The sequence below is a fragment of the Arvicola amphibius genome, chromosome 10, assembly GCF_903992535.2.
Source record: "Arvicola amphibius chromosome 10, mArvAmp1.2, whole genome shotgun sequence".
NCBI classification, from domain to species: Eukaryota; Metazoa; Chordata; class Mammalia; order Rodentia; family Cricetidae; genus Arvicola; species Arvicola amphibius.
The window spans coordinates 98989665-98998721 of record NC_052056.1 but is presented as its reverse complement, the minus strand read 5'-3'; positions in this window follow the sequence as shown (position 1 = coordinate 98998721).

Genomic DNA, 9057 nt, shown 5'->3' with positions numbered 1-9057 from the left:
GCCGGTCTCGCGATTCGAACTCCTGAGTGGGCAAAGTTGGCTGACAACCGTATCTGAGTTTATGGAGCTAAAGAGAGAGCATGCAGGTAAAGCTCTTAGTGAGAGCCAGGCATGGTGTCTCAGGCCTGTCACCCCAGCTACATGGGGGCGCTGAGGCATATAGCTGGAAAGTTCCAGGCTAGCCTTACTTATTGAGATTCTCTTCTCAAAAGCCAACCAAGGTTTGGGGAGAGGGCTCAGGGGGTAGAGTGCTGGCCTGGCGACTGTGAGAACCTGTGTTCGGAGCCCTACCACCCACGCTCATGAGCCAGGCTCCGCGATCCTGCCTGTAATGCCAGCGATGCCAAGATGGGCAGAGACAGACGATCGCTGGAACTTGCTGGCTACCCAGCCCACTCTATTGGTGAAGTTTCAGACCAAAGAGAGCTCTGTCTCAAATGAAAGTTGGAAGGTGCCTGAGGTTATCTTCTGCCCTCCACACACCGCGTGGGACCAGCTCCCCCGAGCAAAGCAAGCATCATGGCGCACACCTGGAATCCTATTTCTGAGCAGCCTTCTCAAAGCAGGGGACTCTTTCGATGCCAGCAGACTCTCCCGAAGCCCAGGATAGAGGCCTCTTTCTGTAGCAATCTGACAGGACGGCAGAGGGCAGAGCCTAGCAGGGTTGATTATATTTCAGTGGTGGGGGATTCCCAACTTACTACTAGGACTCAAATCTTACAGCTAACTACCCTGAGTTGCCTAGTGTGCGCATGACCGGCTCAGGCTGCTGGAGGCCACAGCAGGATTCGAGGTCCCAAGCAGGCTGGTTCCTACAGAGAGTTCTTCAGAAAGCTTGTGGGAGGATCTTCCGGTCCTGTGTGCTTCTGCAGACAGGATCAGGACCACCCCATGATCTCATTTTATTGCCACTCTACTAACCCAGTGCCCAAATAAAGTCACTTAGGAGGCACTGGGAGCTAGAGAGCCAACATCTCTTTCTTTTTGCGGGGGGTTGGGGGGGGATAGAGCACAGTAAGTTTCAGGACTGAAGTGTGACTCCGTGGGTAGGGTGCTTGCCCAGCCCTGGGTTCCATCCCTATTAGTGCATAAACAATGCGTGGCAGCACACATCTGCAACTCCAGCACATTCCAGAGCTGGAGACAGGAGGATCAGAAGATCAGGATCAGCTTTGGATACACAGTGAGCTTGAAGGCAGTGTCTCCAAAACCAAGTATAAATGTCATGAAATAAGTTCTCTTTTCCTCTCTCTCTCTCTCTCTCTCTCCCTTTCTTCTTGACAGGATCACTCTTTGTATCTATGTAGCTCTGGCTGTCCTGGAACAAGGCTGGCCTAGAAAACACAGAGGTTCACCTGCCTCTGCCCCTGCCTCCCGAATGCTGGGATTAAAGGCATGCATCACTATGCCTGACCAATAAGCCCCACTGCATTTTATTTTGGCAGGTGTTACGGCACTCGCTTATAATTCCAACGCTTGGGCAATGGAGGCAGGATTGCAAGTCTGAGGTCAGCCTGGGCTACGTAAATGTTGTTTTCTCTTACATATCAGCTGGAATGGCTTATGCCAGTGTAAACACTGACAACTCCAAATGCAAGTGAAACGGCAGAGCAAGTGGGTGGCCTTCCATGGCAGGAGAAAGTGCAGCATTGTGTGCCTCTTTGAGAAGCTGTGTGGCAGTGCTGTACAAAACATACACCTTGGGGCTGGGCAGGTGGCTCATTGGGGAGGAGTAGTGCTGGCTGAGAACGCATTAAGGATCCAGGTTTGAACCGCAGCAACCATGTGAAAGACTGGGCCTGGCCCCATGCATGCCTACACCCTCAGTGCTGAGGAGAGGGGAGGAGTAGAACCAGGAGGCCTGAGGGAACTTGCCGGCCACCACCCTAGCTCCAGGTTCAAATGGAGACCCCTCTCTCAAGGGACTAACATAGAGTGTGATAGATCAGCGTTGGGAATATTATGTTAAGGCATGTTACTTTTGTTTATGTTACTTCTGTTTAACTCTGTGAAGCTGTGATACTTTGTCCAAAATGCCTCATGGTCTAATAAAGATCCGAATGAACGGCCAATAGCGAGCTAGGAAAAAGGACACTCAGGGCTGTCAGGCAGAGAGAATATATAGAAGGAGAAATCTGGGAAAAGGTTGGGAGGAGTAGTAGCCCAAGAAGGAGGAGGACATCAGGGGCCAGCCACCCACCTACACAGCAATTCTTGGAGTAAAAGTAAGATTTAAAGAACAGTCCTTTCAGTGTCTGTATGAATTAAAAAAAAAAAAAAAACAACAGTCCAGTGGTGGCACATGCCTTTAATCCAGCTCTCAGGAGGCAGAGGCAGGTGGATCTCTGTGAGTTCAAGGCCAGTCTCATCTACAAAGAGAGTTCCAGGACAGCCTCCAAAGCTACAGAGGGAAAAAAAGGGAAGAAGGAGGAGGAGGAGGAAGAGGAGGAGGAGGAGGAGGAGGAGAAAGAAGGAGGAGGAAGAAGGAGAAGAAGAAAAAGAAGGAGGAGGAGGAGAAGAAGAGGAAGAAGGAGGAGGAGGAGGAGGGTAAGGAGGAGGAGGAGGAAGAAGAAGAAGAAGAAGAAGAAGAAGAAGAAGAAGAAGAAGAAGAAGAAGAAGACGACGACGACAGAGGCCAAAGGATAGATGGGAAAATATAAATTAAGAAAACAAGGCCAGAAACAAGCCAAGCTAATGCAGGATGTTTATAAATAAGAATTTGGGAGCTGGGTGGCAGGCCTCCCAAAAGAGTCCAAAGAAGATAATAACATCATACTACCACAGATCAGGGCACTTCAGGCCTTTACTGCTGCATGCACGGGCATGGGCACACACCCTGCACACACACACACCCTGCACAACACAGCCATGCACACACGCCCTGCATACACATGCTCTGCGGACACACACACAAGCCTTGCATACACAGTCCTGCATGCACACAGCTCTGCAGGCACAGAGCCCTGCACACATACACCCTGCACACACAGCCGTGCACACATACACACCCTGCACACACACAGGTGCTGTTCTAGCTTGCTTTCTATTGCTGTGATAAAGAATGACCAAAAGCAATTTGGCAGGGGCAGGAGTGGAGAGTGGGTATTTTAGCTTACAGGTTATATTCCATCACTCAGGGAAATCAAGGCAGGAGCTTGAAGGTAGGAACTGAAGCAGATCAATGGAGGCCCTGCTTTGTTTCCCCTGGCTTACTCAGCCTACTTTCCGATAAGACCCAGCCCCCCCCCCCCGGCCCAGTGGTGCAACCACCTACCCATATCTGGCTAGGCCTCCCCTATCGATGGACAATCAAGATAAAGCCCCACAGACATATCCACAGGCCAATCTTTTTTTTTTTGGGGGGGTTGGTTTTTTGAGATAGGGTTTGGAGCCTGTCCTGGAACTAGCTCTTGTAGACCAGGCTGGCCTCGAACTCACAAAGATCTGCCTGCCTCTGCCTCCCAAGTGCTGGGAGTAAAGGCGTGCGCCACCACCGCCTGGCTCCACAGGCCAATCTGATGGAGGTAATTTCTTAACTACAGTTCCTTCTTCCCAGGTGTGTCTAAATGTGTGTCCAGTGACAAAAATTATGTCAGACATGTGCACATGCATGCATATACGCGCGAGCACGCGTGCACACGTGCACACACACACAAATACACCTTCCTGATGATTCCACAAACCTTCTTCTAGCTATCCGTCTAAGGAAGGTCTGTAAATGAACATCTTCATGCTTTTCATCATGGATTACTAAAGCCAGTTTCCATAGTTTAGTGATGATCATGCTTGCCTAACACACAGGCAACTCAAACTTGAGACAACCCAAATTTTCTGTTCTTTTAAAATCTGTTATTGCATTTCTCTCTCTCTCTCTCTCTCTCTCTCTCTCTCTCTCTGTGTGTGTGTGTGTGCGCGTGTGTTTGCTGTGCATATTGAGGTCAGATGACAATTTGCTGCATTGGTTTCTCTACCATGTAGGTTCTGGCATTGAACTGAAGGTCCCAGGCTTGGCAGCAAGTGCCTTTAACCCTATACTCTTTTCATTTCTCCTCTATTTGCAAACCCACTTTCTAGAGAACAACGTGCAGAAACTTTCTGACTCTGAAATGGCTACATGGTATCCAAGCATTTACAGATGAAGAGGTAGCAGTTCAAAGAACTTGACCAACCAGCTGAAGGCACACAGTCCTGTAAGTGACAGAATTGGACCCTAATCCAAATTTGGACTCCAAAACTTGAGCTACACAACTGTCCAATGGCTTCTGGGTAGGGAATGCATATATCAGTAGAGGTCAATTGGGGCTGACTGTGCCCTGGAGTTTCCACAACACAGATTCTTCTTTGTGTGTGTGTGGGTTTTTTTTTGGGGGGGGGGGGCGGTGGGAGATGGAGGTTGTTTTGTTTCAGTGCTGTGGATGAATGGGTTCTGAGTGAGGACATAGCTAGTAAGTGCTCTACCACTGAGCCACACTCCAGCCCTCACTGGGGGATTCTAGGCAGGGGCTCTACCACTGAGCCACACTCCAGCCCTCACTGGGGGATTCTAGGCAGGGGCTCTACCACTGAGCCACACCCAGCCCCTCACTGGGGGATTCTAGGCAGGGGCTCTGCCACTGATCCACACCCCAGCCCCTCACTGGGGGATTCTAGGCAGGGGCTCTACCACTGAGCCACACCCCAGCCCCTCACTGGGGGATTCTAGGCAGGGGCTCTATCACCAAGTCATGCCCCCAGTCTCATGTCATGTCATTTTTCTAAACTCCAAGCTCCTTTATGTAACTGGGCCTCCCAGGCTATTCTTCTGCTCCTTGGGGCCCCAAGTGTGTCTTATCTTAGACAGAGGGCATGTGCCCAACTGGTTTCATAACCAGGGTTGCAGCAGAGGAAAAACATAACCAACTGTGGGTCTCGCAAGAATAATCCAGAAACTATCTCTTGGTACTGAAGAAGTCCTGACACACCCTGGACTCTGGGTTGCTAGGAGGGTGCAGAGAGTAACAAAAAGGAACAATCAACAGATGGGACCACATGAAATTAAGCTTTCTTCACAGTTAAAGAAACAGCAGGGCACATGGATACCCACAGAATGGGAGATCTGGAGCTACACCTCAGACAGGGTACTGATATCTAGAAGTTACAAAAGTTACCCACAGATATTAAATACTTAATGCAATACAATTGCCTATTAAGAAATGGGCTAATGGGGTTGGGCAGTGGTGTTGAACACTTTTAATTCTAGCACTCAGGAGTCAGAGGCAGGTGTATCTGTGAGTTTGAGACCAGCCTGGTCTACAAGAGCTGGTTCCAGGACAGCAAGAGCAACACAGCAAAACCCTGTCTCAAAAAACCAAACCAAACCAAACCAAACAAAACAGAACAAAAAGCAAAACACAAAACAAACAAAAAAGAGAGGCAGCATTCAAAAGAAAAAAAATGAATGAGTAATAACTATTCCCTAAAGGGTTCAGCATTAACATTACTCTGAGCTACCACCTCACCTTTGCCAGAATGGCTCTCATTAAGAAATCTGAACTGAGACCAGGCAGGTGACACATACCTTTAATCCTAGCATTCAGTAGGCAAAGGCAGGCAGATCTCTGTGAGTTCGAGGCTAGCCTGGTCTATAGAGTCAGTTTCAGGACAGCCAGAGCTACACAGAGAAACCCTGTCTTAAAAAGAAGAAGAGAAGGAAGAAGAAAAACCTGGTAACATGGATCTAGAAAGATGGCTCAGTGGTTAAGTGCACTGGCTGCTCTTACAGAAGACCCAGGCTTGCTTCCCAGAACCCACATTACAGCTTATACCCATCCTTCACTCCAGTTCCAGGGGATCTGAAATCTTCACCTGGCCTCTGTGGACACCAGACACTCACATGGTACACAGGCAAAACATACACGAATTATTTTGGGAACTTTTATTATATTTTTAAAATTGTTATGTGTGGGTGTTTTGCCTGCACATATGTCTGTGCACCATGTGCATGCAGTGCCCTTGGAGGCCAGAAGAGAGCGCTGGATCGCCTAGGACTGGAGTTATAGATAGTTGTGAGCCACCATGTGGTTTCTGGGAGTTGAACTCAGGACCTTTGGAAGAGAAGGCAGTGCTCTTAACCACTGAGCCATCTCTCTAGCCCTAAAAATGAAACCTTAAAAAAAAAAAAAAAAAGAACTGACAGCAAATGCTGGAGAGGACGGGGAAAGAGGAATAATTCACTGCTTTGGGAGGTGATGAGACCACGAGGGTGGAGCCCTTGTGAATGGCGTCTGTGCCCTCAAAAACCAAACTCTCATACCCATACCCTCCTCCCACCACAAAAGGTCCTCAAGAATCTGCAACCCAGACACACCTCAGCCCTCACCTGGACTCGGCAGCCTCCAGAACTAAGAGAAGTTGCAGTTGTCAAGTTTTGTTCTGGGAGCTGTGGACTCAGACACGCATCTGTACAAGAGCCACAGAAGCACAGGCCAGTCTAGGGTGTGTCTTCAGCTTCCCGGTGTAGTGGCTTGTCCTCAGGAATGTTTGAGCCAGAGAGGTCCTTAGCCGTCTGCCACCTAACGTTATGGCCACCAGTGTGCCTCTTAATCTCCTTGCACACCCCCAAATCAAGAGCTCGCTCTTCAATAAACAGCCCATTGGCCAAACAGATGCCATGTTTCTCCTCCTATCCAGGGGGCTCTACAGGCCGCTTCCTCCCTCCCTTCTGTCCTTCCTCCATTGGTCCTCTTCCTCCTCTATTAACTACTGTTATTTCTCATTACCACTATTATTATTTGGAGATGCTTGGGGACGGACCCCGAGCCTCAGGCAGGCACTCTACCACTGAAACAACATCCCAACACCTTTCTTCTTTTATTTTTGTTTATTGACTTTTTGAGACAGAGTTTCTCTGTGTAGCCTGGCTGTCCTGGAACTCACTCCGTAGACCAGGCTGGCCTCCAACTCACAGGGATCCGCCTGCTTCTGCCTCCCAAGTGCTGGGATTAAAGGTGTGCGCCACCACCTCCTGGCATCAGTATGTGTGGGGGTCAGAGGATACCCTCCGTGTCAGCCCTCGCCTTCCACCCTGTTCCCATCCTATGCCAGCCAACTGGCCCACACATGTCCAGAAATCCCGTCTCCATCTTTTAGTCCCCCGCTTGGAGCACTGAGATGACAGACATGCATTATCTCATGCTACCAGCTTTTCCACACGCTCTGAGGGTCTGAACTCTCAGGTCCTCACAATTGCCCAGCAAGTGCTCTACCCACTGAGTCATCTTTCCACTCACTTTTCTTTTTGAGTTCAGCCATGACTGATGAGCTCCAGCCTCCAATGGGCTGGCGTCATTATTTTATAATAAACATTTTGAAAGATCTTCACAATCAAAAAGTTTGCCTGCACAGGTGGCTCTCAGGGTTTGAGGCTAGTATGGTCTACAGAGTGAGTTCCAGGACAGCCAGGGCTACACAGAAAACACTGTCTTTAAAAAAAAACATATACATACACACCCAAAGAAAGAGTTTGCCTGCTACTGTAGCCTTAGAAGTCACCTTACACTGCTTCTAAAGGTTCTTAGTGTGGGACTTGGGGCCCACGGACCTGAGCCTGAGGGGCTTGAGATCCTAGCTGGTACACCCCAGTCACCTCACTATAGTTGAGGTGGGATCAACAGGGCTCACAGAGGTCCCAGAAAAGCCCCCAAATATAGAACCCCCCAACAGTTTGGAAAGTCCTAATGGACAATGGTTTCAAGAAAGCCCTAAGCCATCTTTCCTGGCATAAAGTATCACAGTAGGGAGGGAGGGACAACCCCAGAATTCAGCTGTAACATCTGTTCAATATTTCTGGGCCAGGTACATGCATGTCTAAAACCTGCTTCCTAGTCAGTGAAGTTGCCGCCCAACTCCACCTCCCAACACTAAGGAGGTACAGTCACAGTCCACCTAGCCCTTGGCCCCTCTGTGTTGGTCCTGAAAGTTCCCAGCACAAGAAAGAAAGGACAGTATCCTTGTCTGCTGTCTGTTGCTGTGATAAACACCTTGCCAAAAGCAGCTTGGGGAGGAGAGGGTTCATTTCAGCTTACAGCTGCCAGTCCATCATTGAGGGAAGCTGGGCAGGAACTCAAGCAGAAGCAGAGTTAGGAACCACAGAGGAAAGCTACTTACTGCTTTGCTCTCCTGGCCTGTCAGCTTGATCACCCCAACCCTACCACTCCCTAGCCCTCTACCATTCCCCCTCATACCCACATCTCAAAAATCAAACACAAAAACCAGACAAGGCAAAGAAAATGTCTTGCCAAACACGGAACTAAATTTTGTTTCTTCTCCCCCCCACCCCATTTTTTTTTTGTTGTTGTTTTGTTTTGTTTTGTTTTTAAGTCAGAAGGCCTTGGGAATGCGGCAATTGGTAGAGCACTTGCCTAGCACACACAGGGTCCTGGGCTATATCTCCAGCACCATATAAACCCGGGGTAGTGGCCCATGGCTACAGTCTCAAAAGTTGAGAGGAAGGCAGGAGGATCAAGATTCATAGTCATCCTCAGCTACATTGCAAGTTCAAGGCCGGCCTAAGCTACATAAGACCCTGTCTCAAATAAATACATAATTTATCAATAGACTCAAACTCCTTAGGTCTTCCCCATGCAGGTCCCCAGTAAAAGCAGAGTGCACATATCTCACTAGCCCTGGCTGTTTCCTCTTGCCTACCTCCCATCAACTCCCTCGTCAGCACAGCTGAATCGTGGGAAGCTTGTGTGAGCTTGAGGGCAGAACCAGGTAGTAGGAGAAAAGCCGTCCTGTCTTCCCTGGTACTGGCACCCCAGAACCACCTGCACACTGCTCAGAGGCCAGTAGTGATGGGGACCCATTCTCCCATCCCACAGCAACCCCTGCAGCCTGAGTGTGAGCCATGGGCTGTCAGTCATCGGAATCCAGGGATATGGAGCAGTCCCAGGGGCATCCTCAGCAGTCAGAATGACCCAAGAAAGGCCCAAAGTCAGCATGGGGTCTTGAACAGGTCCTTTGCCATGGGAGGTGATCCCTGTGTCCTGCACCACTCTCCATCTCTGGTCCAGCGCT